The sequence below is a fragment of the Schistocerca nitens genome, chromosome 4, assembly GCF_023898315.1.
Source record: "Schistocerca nitens isolate TAMUIC-IGC-003100 chromosome 4, iqSchNite1.1, whole genome shotgun sequence".
NCBI classification, from domain to species: Eukaryota; Metazoa; Arthropoda; class Insecta; order Orthoptera; family Acrididae; genus Schistocerca; species Schistocerca nitens.
The window spans coordinates 979,081,908-979,094,393 of NC_064617.1; the positions used below are offsets into that span (position 1 = coordinate 979,081,908).

The 12,486-nt window shown below is 44.0% G+C and overlaps 1 pseudogene; it reads right to left on the reverse strand.

Moving 5' to 3' along the window:
- Positions 1 to 848: 848 nt before the first annotated feature.
- Positions 849 to 966, reverse strand: LOC126254182 (5S ribosomal RNA; annotated as a pseudogene).
- Positions 967 to 12,486: the final 11,520 nt, after the last annotated feature.

Here is a 12,486-nt window from a genome sequence, read left to right on the forward strand (position 1 = left end):
AGCGCCTTTAACCGCACGGCCACTTCGGCCGGCGGAGGTAATGACAGTGGCACGTAAAGTGCCCTCCGCCACACACCGTTGTGTGTCTTGCGGAGTATAAATGTAGATTTAGATATAGATCGGCGACGTATTCACTACTGTGAAGTGCGTTGATCATTCGGTGTCGAGGTAGTTTTTTTTACACTCTGTAAGTCACAGTGTACCTATTTCGCGGTAATCATAAGGCTGTAGTTACTGTTTCTGGGGAAGCTTGCCAGTCCGAATAAACAACATGTCGAAAGCAATTTACTGGCCTCGCCTGTCCAATCTTTTGGGCTCCCTGGCCAACATTGGTTGGTAATAACCTCATGACGTTCCCATTTAGCTACTGTATCACTCCCTTTTGAATTTGACACCTGAAATTAGCTCGAAGGATGACGGATGGGAAGGTGTGAGCGATGGCTCCCGTTAATTAAGGCTCGGCTGTCGTCGCACGTCCGTTTCCATCGTAGCGCCTAATGAACAGTTCGGACAAGCACGGACGAGCTTGTACGTGGCGCCTTCAAAAAGCGGCTAATTCTGAAATTATGGTGTCTGTCATGTGTAATTTTGTGGGACGTCCACTAGTCAACGCTGCGAAACAAAGTCACTGACAATGAAACTAAAAACCACTCCGTCGTCAGGCCACGAGCGGCCTACCGGGACCATCCGACCGCCGTGTCATCCTCAGTGGAGGATGCGGATAGGTGGGGCGTGTGGTCAGCACACCGCTCTCCCGGCCGTTATGATGGTATTCTTGACCGGAGCCGCTACTATTCGGTCGAGTAGCTCCTCAACTGGCATCACGAGGCTGAGTGCACCCCGAAAAATGGCAACAGCGCATGGCGGCCTGGATGGTCACCCATCTAAGTGCCAGCCACGCCCGACAGCGCTTAACTTCAGTGATCTGACGGGAACCGGTGTAGACACTGCGGCAAGGCCGTTGCCAATGAAACCAAAGCTACTTTTTAATGTTATCACCACCAACATTTACTCATCCATCTAATCCCTCTGAGGCTCTCTAATTCAAGCAGTGAATAATTCTTGATTCTGGTGACTGACTAATCTCTCTTACACGTCTTGGATGAGCGCGTTGTCACCTTCGAGCATAATGCCACGTAAACGCTCTTTGTGACGGACCAAACATCCGATAATTGGAGGACGTGATGTCGAGGCTGTTCGGCGGATGTCGTAACACTTCCAGACCCTGATCGCATCTCACATTTTCTGAGCAGTGCGAGGGCGGTATTATCGTACAGTTGAATCACTTCGTACTCAAGATTATTCACAATGTGTTGTCCTTCTATATCATTGAAAAACATTAGGTCATAAGAGTCCCAGAAGACAGATAACATCATTTTACTAGCAGACGACTCAGAGTTGAACATCTTCTCACTGGGCGAATCGGCATTAAACTGCGCAAGAATCTGCCGTTTTGTTTCAGGTTCATAATAGTGAATCCACCATTCATTACAGGATCTAATTCCATCAACGCGCTATCTTCCGTTGAAAAAGGGAAGAAAAGATTCTTCGCGTTCAGAACAAATGCAAATACAGGTGTCGAGTTTCTTGGAACCCATCACGAACATATTGAGCAACAATTAAGCCTGCCACTAATTATAAAATAAACACAGTTCCTTCAATAACAACGTTACTCGTAGCAAAATTCTCATGGTGTTTGATACGTGATCTTCAGTGAATAACTAAACGAGCGAGGCAAGAATACTGGTCTATCCCCCACATTCCTTAAGATGTATGTGCAGAAGGCACTCGATCTGTGGTGTAGAAAGTGCATGGGCGACGGAGTTGAAGTAAGTAACCACTGTATGCTCACACTTTTCTGGGCTGATGGCCAGGTCGTTCCAACAAACAATGAAGACGATATATCTTACACTCTTAGGAAGTTGTTGGAAGAGTATAAAAATTGTGGTTCGAAAATTAATTCTGAGACGATGGAATATCTACGTTGCGGGTAAGAGGGTAGTAAGCTGGACATTGAAGGACATCTTATTGAAGTGTGTAAAGAGATTAAATACCTGGGGAGTATCCTACCACTTGATGGAAGATGTGACATATATTCAACAATGAATCAGGCAGGGAAGGGCTGCTATCTAAAAATTAAACCCTGTACTTTGGTCCTCAAAAATGAGTTTGAAGGTTAAAATTCATTTATACAAATCCGTCGTTGAAACAATAACAAACTACTGGAGTGAGTGCTGGAAACTCACAGGAAAAAATAAAAAGCGACACAGCTTTAGAAATGGACTACTTGAGAGGAGCCTGTACAATTTCCCGATTTGGCCACGTAATAAAGGAGGAAATCAGACAAAGGAGACAGGTTCATTACAGTATTACGGATAAATTGGAAGAAAGGCGGCTAGGAACGGTTTGGGCATGTCAAAAGAATGGATGAAGACAGATGGCTCAAGAGAATACTTTCCTGGCAACCACCTGGAAGTAAAAGTAGAGAAAGACTACGGAAAGTGTGGCTAACTGGTGTCAAAGAAGCGATGGAGAGAAGAGGAGTGGAAGAGGATGAGGAAAAAAGATGAGATGGAGGCATCTGGCGATAGAAATGCTGGGTGCGGCGACAGCTGTAGGACCCCCGAAATAAGGGAGGCTCTTTCAGAACACGGCAACGTACCCGATTCTGTAGTGCGCCAATCTGAAGTCCAGTTGGTCGCCAGGTGCGACGAATGTCGGAGACACTTGTTCTTTCACATTAATAGTGTCCGGTCCACTTATTCGTGTTTTCGTGGGCCAAACGCTCTTCACTCCGATGGATAACCATAATCGTGTCGCTGAATGTTGATCTCTGGCACGCACACGTCGAGAACAGGTGGAATTCCCAAGTAAGTAAAAAGAAGTCATGTGCGCTTTTATTTCTTTCGAACAGCGCACTGATTTTTTCTGCAAGGTTTCCAACACGACCTACCAGAGCCGAGTCATCTCAATAATTGTTGAATGTCTCTATTAGAACGACCGACGTTGCCTTTTAATCGACACTTTGACACAAAGATATTTTGAAAAAACAGTGATGGTTTGGAAGTGAAACGCCCCCGAATTTTCTTCCATTTAGGGCTTCATGAGCGGATGCTTACGAACACCATCATTAATCCGTTGTTGCAGAGTGCGGAATAGCTTAAGTAGTTAGCGGAAAAAAAAAACGGAGGACGACCGGGAGTGTACGTACTTAAAGGTGGATGCAAGAATTTACTGAAAAAGTTTGTGGTGACGTCGTGAATTTTAACGTATGGGAAACAGAACTACAAAATATTTTCTACTCTCTGAAAAAAAAAATCCCTCATGATAATGTGAACGAGTAGGACAAAGTCTTCGCTTTTATGTAGTTAGTGGAGATACATAGAGTAACTGAAAGTGGTTTATCTAAGTCACAACTAGCTTATGCTTATCCCCATCTTCCCGTTTTCTTGCATGTTTCCACGTTTACTGTTGGAGCTTACTGGTCATCCTAAAACGCAAATTACGTGATGTTATAAAAAGAAAAAAATAGATGAAACCGTTGGAAGTGGAAAAGCGACAAACTAAAGGTGACATATGGAAGCCGTAGTTGCACGTTTGTCACGAAAGTAACCATTTGAACCCAATCGTAATTTTATTCAAGATTACTTTTTAAAGAAACAGTCGCGGAGTTCCAGAGCATCCATTATGCTAAAAATACACATAGGAGGAGCGTAGCTTCAATGACAGGGTGAAACTTAATGAGAAATTTACAATCATATTATTTTAGAAATACTGGTACAATGCAGTCAGCGTTTCCGCACTTTACATTCACTGATGACGTTCCTGCGACCTAGCTTTGCGTCCAGTTGTCCTGCTGTCGGATAATGAATTCGTTCCTCGCTAAGCGAAAATGCTGACGTATTTACCCAAGTTTTGTTGTTGTTGTTGTTGTTGTGGTTGAGAATTGGACTGGACGGCGGCCTGTATGCAGGTCCATCTCTCCGCATTTGCGATTAGAACTAGGCGATGGCAAACTGAGGTCATAGGAAGACCCTATGTTTGCACGAATTTACTCGTGGGTGTCCACGAAAAAGCCATTAGAGCTGGTGTGTGTGTGTGTGTGTTTGTGTGTGTAAAGGTCTGGAAAAATCGAGATCAGACGCATTTTCTGATGTTTTTAATTGCATTGCCATTTTTCAGTGACGTAAGGTAGCTATCTAATTTCATTGCTCCTTATTAGTGTGTATCGTACCAACAGCCTTGCCTCAGTGGTAACACCGGTTCTCGTCGGATCACCGAAGTTAAGCGTTGTCGGGCTTGGCCAGCGCATGGATGGGTGACCGTTCTGATCTATGGAGCGCTGTTAGCAAGCGGGGTGCACTCAGCCCTTGCGAGTCTAATTGAGAGGCTACTTGATTGAGAAGTAGCGACTCCGGCCACGAAAACTGACAAAGACAGGGAGAGTGGTGCGCTGACCACATGCCTCTCCACATCCGCATCCATTGCAGCTTGCCGGCTAAGGAGAACATGGCGCTCGGTCGGTACCGTTGTGGCTCCTGAACCTGTTCGGACATAGTTAATATTTTTTATTGTATACATTGGTGCAACTATCCAATGATAGATTATTTATTGGCGACTGATAGTTGTCAGCCTTAAAAAAAAATTGAGCAAGGGTTTATACGTATCTTTGCTAATTAAATCATGCCATCAATCCCCTGACTTAATTTAATTAGGTAATGAGACTCTAACTCAAGAAATTCACGGAGTTACTTCTGCGCCATTGTTTTCGGTGAACTGTTTGAGATGTGCAATCTTGTGTACGCAACGACTCGACTCACGCCAATACGTCAGCAGAAAGCCCGGTACATATTGTTTTCCCTGAGAGCGCTGGGCCAACACCTGTCACGTAAGTCTGCTGCGCGCAGAGCGGGTGTCACATGTTATGCATTTCGTCACGTAGCCACCTGGGTGACTCAAGTGACAAAACACGAGCCTAAGAAGCGATAGTTAATGTGGAAGTTTCCATTTTCCTTCTGCGTAGATTTCAGAAAATTCTGAAAAGCGTCGCTGTAACGTAATTTTATTAAACCTATCGTAAATGAATCAGTTACCTCTAGAAGTTTCTAAAATTGGCAATTCTTTCAGAGGAGGATTTACTTGTGCGTGATCTTCCCTTGTTATTCTACAGCGCGTTTTTATACTGCGCAAAACAGTGTATTCTCTTATGAAAAAGTCTAACATGAAAATGTACGTGGAATTACAGAGGATGCTACAATGAGCTTTCGTACTCTGTTAATTCTATAAATCCGCAAAGACCTATCATACACCGAGCGGGGTGGCGCAGTGGTTAAACACTGGACTCGCATTCGGGAGGACGACGGTTCAATCCCGCGTCCGGCCATCCTGATTTAGGTTTTCCGTGATTTCCCTAAATCACTCCAGGCAAATGCCGGGATGGTTCCTCTGAAAGGGCACGGCCGACTTCCTTCCCAATCCTTCCCTAATCCGATGAGACCGATGACCACGCTGTCTGGTCTCCTTCCCCAAACCAACCAACCTATCATAATCAGTCAGCCTCCTTCGTGCTATTGCTGATACGTTATTCATGACTGGACTTAAGCTCGTTTACTCTTCGAGCCACAGAGTTTCTTTGCACATAGTCATGTACCGGGTGATCAAAAGGTCAGTATAAATTTGAAAACTTAATAAACCACAGAATAATGTAGATAGAGAGGTAAAAATTGACACACATGCTTGGAATGACATGGGGTATAATTAGAACAGGATGCCGTTCCACCCCATATTGCTAGACGCGTGAAAGATCTCTTGTGCGCGTCGTTTGGTGATGATCGTGTGCTCAGCCGCCACTTTCGTCATGCTTAGCCACCCAGGTCCCCAGACCTCAGTCCGTGCGATTATTGGCTTTGGCGTTACCTGAAGTCGCAAGTGTATCGTGATCGACCCACATCTCTAGGAGTGCTGAAAGACAACATCCGACGCCAATGCCTCACCATAACTCCGGACATGCTTTACAGTGCTGTACACAACATTATTCCTCGACTACAGCTATTGTTGAGGAATGATGGTGGACATATTGAGCATTTCCTGTAAAGAACATCATCTTTGCTTTGTCTTACTTTGTTTTGCTAATTATTGCTATTCTGTTCAGATGGAGCGCCATCTGTCGGACATTTTTTTAACTTTTTTATTTTTTTTGGTTCTAATGAAACCCCATGTCATTTCTAGCATGTGTGTCAATTTGTACCTCTCTATCTACATTATTCTGTGATTGATTAAGTTTTCAAATTTATACTGACTTTTTGATCATCTGGTACTTTCCTATAGAGCTATTTATTTATTTAGTTATCGTATTGCTTTGAAAGTACTCAAAAGTACATACAATCAAATGGAATGTGTCCAAATGTATCAGCCTGTCAAGAGCACTTTCTCAATTGATGTAAAGTGCTCAGATCACCTCAAATGCTCAGATCACCTCAAATGCTCGTCGAAGTGGACACTCCTTAACAGTGTGATCTATTGTTCGCTCCTCTGCCCCGTCAGCAGATGGACGGAAAGCCCACTTCTTCATGTTGTAACGACATCTTCCTTGGCCAGTCCTAATGCGGTTCGGCATCAACCAGATTTGGAGCGATACTTCGAATCCCTCGACCTTCTTTGTTGGATGTTGAACCAGGTGAGCGTCGTTGGACGGATGTTCGTTTCAGCGTTGTCGTCATTCGGAGGTCATCTCAAAAGAACCGATCCTTTCTAAATCAACCCAGGGTGCTTTGAGTGACTTCAGACGAGTTGTTGCTGGATCTTGTACGGCATCATACAAAACAAGAGTCCTTACGAGAAGTAATCTTGTTGAGCAAGTTTTTCTTAGTTACTTTCCTCCGTAGCGGAGCAATATTAGCTAAATCAGCCAGTCACTGACTGTGAGTACATCTGACCGTACCAGTGGTAGCTTTCATGGCTTTATTAAGCTGAACATCAGTCTTTATTGTGTGGACACTGTTGTTCGAATATCAAGGACCGATCCAAAGTGATTTCTGGATATATTGTATTATAGTTATACAGTACTTAGATTCCAAGAAATATCACACGTTGTTTCCTTTAGGTTTCTTTATTACTTAAGTGGAATTCAGTAACCTCAGTTGTATTTGGGTTAGGCTGAAGACTATATTTATGGAAGTAATCATGAGATCACTTGTCAGCACACTCCCACAGTGCATCAGGTCTTTACTCTGGAAGACTATAGTTGGCGTCACGAACGATAGTGGTCGAGTTCGGGATTGTTGTGCGCACCTACGTCACGCATTATCCAACAGGCGACGAGCGTTCAGCTGTGTTCTGAGCGTTCTGCTCTGAAAGCAGCAGCTAATGCGAGCGTTAAATGTGATCGTAGCGAGTTTCTAAGTGAATTTTTGTCACATTTGTCGAGAGTTCTCATTGAAGATGGTGGTGGTAAGTGATAAATTCTGCGTAAGACATAATTTGCAGATATACGTTAATACCTTACTACGTTTCTAGCATTTGTAGACTTAGAGAAAGCTTTTGACAATGCTGACCGGAATACTCTCTTTCAAATTCTGAAGGTGGCAGGGGTAAAATACAGGGAGCGAAAGGCTATTTACAATTTGTACAGAAACCAGATGGCAGTTATAAGAGTCGAGGGGCATCAAAGGGAAGCAGCGGTTGGGAAGGGAGTGCGACAGGGTTGTAGCCTCTCCCCGATGTTATTCAATCTGTATATTGAGCAAGCAGTAAAGGAAACAAAAGAAAAATTCGGAGTAGGTATTAAAGTCCATGCAGAAGAAATAAAAACGTTGAGGATCGCCGATGACATTGTAATTCTGTCAGAGACAGTAAAGGACTTGGAAGAGCAGTTGAACGGAATGGACAGTGTCTTGAAAAGAAGGATATAAGATGAACACCAACAAAAGCAAAACGAGGATAATGGAATGTAGTCGAATTAAGTCGGGTGATGCTGATGGAATTAGATTAGGAAATGAGACACTTAAAGTAGTAAAGGAGTTTTGCTATTTCGGGAGCAAAATAACTGATGACGGTCGAAGTAGAGAGGATATAAAATGTAGACTGGCAATGGCACGGAAAGCGTGTGTGAAGAAGAGAAATTTGTTAACATCGAGTGTAGATTTGTCAGGAAGTCGTTTCTGAAAGTATTTATATGGAGTGTAGCCATGTATGGAAGTGAAACATGGACGATAAATAGTTTGGACAAGAAGAGAATGGAAGCTTTCGAAATGTGGTGCTACAGAAGAATGCTGAAGATTAGATGGGTAGATCACATAACTAATGAGGAGGTATTGAATAGAATTGGGGAGAAGAGGTGTTTGTGGCACAACTTGACGAGAAGAAGGGATCGGTTGGTAGGACATGTTTTGAGGCATCAAGGGATCACAAATTTAGCATTGGAGGGCAGCGTGGATGGTAAAAATCGTAGAGGGAGACCAAGAGATGAATACACTAAGCAGATTCAGAAGGATGTAGGTTGCAGTAGGTACTGGGAGATGAAGAAGCTTGCACAGGACAGAGTAGCATGGAGAGCTGCATCAAACCAGTCTCAGGACTGAAGAGAACAACAACAACGTTACCTTCAAGTGGAAAGCACGCTCATGCGTGTGCCGCAACTGTCGCTTGGAATCATTAATAATGTCATTCCCGTCCGTGCCTCGACATGCGTGAACGCCGTCGTTCGTGTATCGAACTATAATGTTAGGTCATCTGCATACTGGGTTATCATAGAACCCGTGACTCGCATCTCATAGGTTAAACAGGATGATGGGGACGAGAATTGATCCCTGAGGCAGGCCATTATTTATAGCTCTCCATCTGCTAGCTTGCCCGTCCTGCAACACATTGACGCTGCTGCCAGAAAGCGTGTTGCTAGTTAGAAACACCACATTTTGGGATAAAATGACTTCAGTAAACTTTAACATCAAACCCTCCCTTCCTACAATGTCAAAAGCTGCCATAAGATCCACGAAAATTGCAGCTTGTTAGCGATCTCACTGAAATCCAGTTTCTACTAGAATTGTCAACGTTAAGACCTGATCGCATACGCCTCCGATGTTTCCTAAAGCCGCCTCGTTCGACATGGATACTTTAATCATTGGCCTCCTGAATGCGATTTACAATAAGCCTTTCTATTACTGTACATGTCATGTTGAGCAGTGTTAGTGGTCGGTAGTGACATGTATCAGTTCAGGCTTTGCCTCGTTTTAGGATGACAATTATCTCAGCCTGTTTGAAAAGCTTTGGTAATATTCCAGTTCTCAGAATCTCGCTGAAAATTCAGTGACTCATAATTTTGTTTCAGGTTCAAATGGCTCTGAGCGCTATGCGACTTAACTTCTGAGGTCATCAGTCGCCTAAAACTTAGAACTAATTAAACCCAACTAACCTAAGGACATCACACACATCCATGCCCGAGGCAGGATTCGAACCTGCGACCGTAGCGGTCGCTCGGTTCCAGACTGTAGCGCCTAAAACCGCACGGCCACTCCGGCCGGCTTTGTTTCAGGTTCGGCGACTTTAAGAAACTCTGGATATAAGTCATCAAAGCCAGTAGCTTTATTTACCTTTAGCGTATTCAAGGCTGTATCAAGTTCCTCATCACAGAAGTCACGTGAGTAGTCTGGATTTGGTTCTAGTGGTGGTGGTTAGTGTTTAACGTCCCGTCGACAACGAGGTCATTAGAGACGGAGCGCAAGCTCGGGTTAGGGAAGGATTGGGAAGGAAATCGGCCGTGCCCTTTCAAAGGAACCATCCCGGCATTTGCCTGAAACGATTTAGGGAAATCACGGAAAACCTAAATCAGGATGGCCGGAGACGGGATTGAACCGTCGTCCTCCCGAATGCGAGTCCAGTGTGCGGATTTGGTTCTAGACAGGACTTGTTTACATACAATATTTTTCGTACGTGTGGCTTATCTACTTTAGTTTTCAAAATCTTCATTAGTCTGACTGCAACAGAACTTGCATTAACATGTGTGACTGTACGTGATAACCTTCCATCTGTACCAAGTTTTCTTTAAGTTCCAGGCTCTCCCACCAGTGTTGTGAAGTTGAGTCTTGTCGTTGTTTTATGTCATTTTTCTCTTCTGTTCTTATTGAGAGCTATCAAAAGGTTTTTACCTGTTGTGTCAATGTGATATTCTTGATATTTAGCATACAACTCATCACATTCTTGAGAGCATCCGGGGATATACTCCTTCCGAAACGCATGTGGAATATATTCCCTGGCATTAACTTTAATCGCATCCACAAATTGTTCATAATTGTGTGGGACTGGGGGAAACCACTGAACGCTATTATCAAGGTCTTGCTGAAACAGTTCCTAGTTCGCAAGTTGAAAATTCCATCGAGTTAGAGTGACAGACGTGGCTATTTCAATTTCAGTACCATAGTGATTTTGGCTTTGCGGGAAAGACTTGATGACGTTTCATTGTGTCGTTCCATTTTTCCAGATTTACATACGATATCAGAGGAATAGTCCTTTAGCCGCCTAGAAAATCGTAATGTTACTGGATCTGCAACGTTCTACACAAAACAGCAGACTGTAGATATCCACCCATTCATTTGGAACAGCTCCGTTACTGTCTTCTTCCTTATATCCCCGGACATGACTATATCTGTTGAAACCACCAACATACACAACTGGATGGTTGAAGGATCTTACAGGTGGATTTCGCCAACTAATTTGCGAGGGTTTGCAAATGTTTAGAGTGGTGGTCCCAACAATTTTTATAGCCAAAAGAAAGACATCTATTGTTCTGCCTTGATAACTTACTTTGTAATCAGTAAGATGGGTCTTGACGTGTGTTGTACCATTTAGGGCCCCAACCAGAACATATCCATATGCGCTTGCTCTTCTGTAAACATGTGTGTCATTCTTGGTATGAGCCTCTTGTTTTCCTATAACATTTACAACATTCTCTAGCATCATTCGTGAGAGATATTGACTTCTAGCAAATGAGATCTATTCAGTGACATATCCGTAAGTTGGGGATTGATGAGTGTTCCGCACTTGATTGGTCCTGAAGAGGACTGTTCATAGATAAGTTCTCTTGCATACTTCTCGCTGTCTATCATCACCGTTATACAATAATTAGATGCTATTAACAATTGACCAGGGATAGCCCGTTTGCAGTACCCACAATCTGCAGCGAGGCTTCTTCCTTGATCATTGATCCTTGATCCCCTAGAGAAACCATTTAACTCTCTCTCTCCTACGATGAACGAGAGTATTACGGCCAACAGCTAAGCGGCATGTTGGTCCACATCTGAAATGCAGTGTGAACCGAGTTGGTAACTCCTTGGTAAGGCATGTTACGCCAGATTTCTACGTACAGGTACTGTAAACTACGAACCAGTTATTTACAAAGACGGAGCTGGTGTCCCACAGCGTTCCAGAGGTGTTCCACTGGGTTCAGATCAGGTGAATTTCCTAGCGAAGACATCAACATACGTCCACTATGAAGATCCTCAAACCATTGGCTTTGATACACAGTCATTTACCCAACTGGAAGATCCTGTCGCTGTCGAGAAAGACATCAAGGATGAATGGGTCCAAATGGTCCGCAATAATGTTCACGTAGTCTGCAGCTGTCACGGTACCTATGAGTATTACGACAGGCCCCATGAAAACCCAGCTGTATACCTCCTTCCCCGCCCCCCACCCCTCCCCCCCGCCCCCAATAGTATAAAACTGCTACAACGACCTGCATCCGCGGCGCGGTGCATCTTTCGAGCTGCTTCCTTGGATGACCTGAGAAAACGACTTCTTTCCATTTATCCACGGGCCAGTCTCGATGATACTGTTCCCACTGCAATCGTAATTCACGATGTCGTTGGATCGAAATGGGAACACGCAGATGAAGTCTGTTGCGGAGCCCCAAGTGCCACAATGTGCACTAAACGATGTGCTTCGAAACATTTGCGCCTGCACCAACACTTTACTGAGTGATCAGATCTGTCGCACATTCTGCGTTACAGACTGGAGAAGCCTGCGACCTCAGCGTTCTATGATTAGGCGTGTATGTCCAACACATTTGCATGGTTTCAGCGTCCTTCAACACTTCCCATAGATCCTTGAGACAGCAGCACGCCAGAAACTTTCCCGTTTTCGAGATACTTGTTCCCAGGCGCTGGGTCAGAACAATCTGCCCTTTGTCAAAGTCACTTATGTCAGTGTATTTTCCCATTTGCGACCCATATTGTTGTTAGAATGCTTCCACAGACGTCTCTGCTCCTCTTATACCAGGTAGTCAGAAAAAGTCTAAGAAGACTGTAAGGGTGTTGCAAGATAGGTTGAGCTGAAAAAGAAATTGTTAAGAAAAAAATTCGATGCGTTGTACCGTTTCCGAGTTAATTGGCGTTGAAGTTAGCCGATCAAGCCGCTGCGAGCCAAAATTCCAGCGGCCATCCAGAGACGGTGTAGCCGAACGTGTTCATCGTTTGGTTTCCGAAAACCGATCAA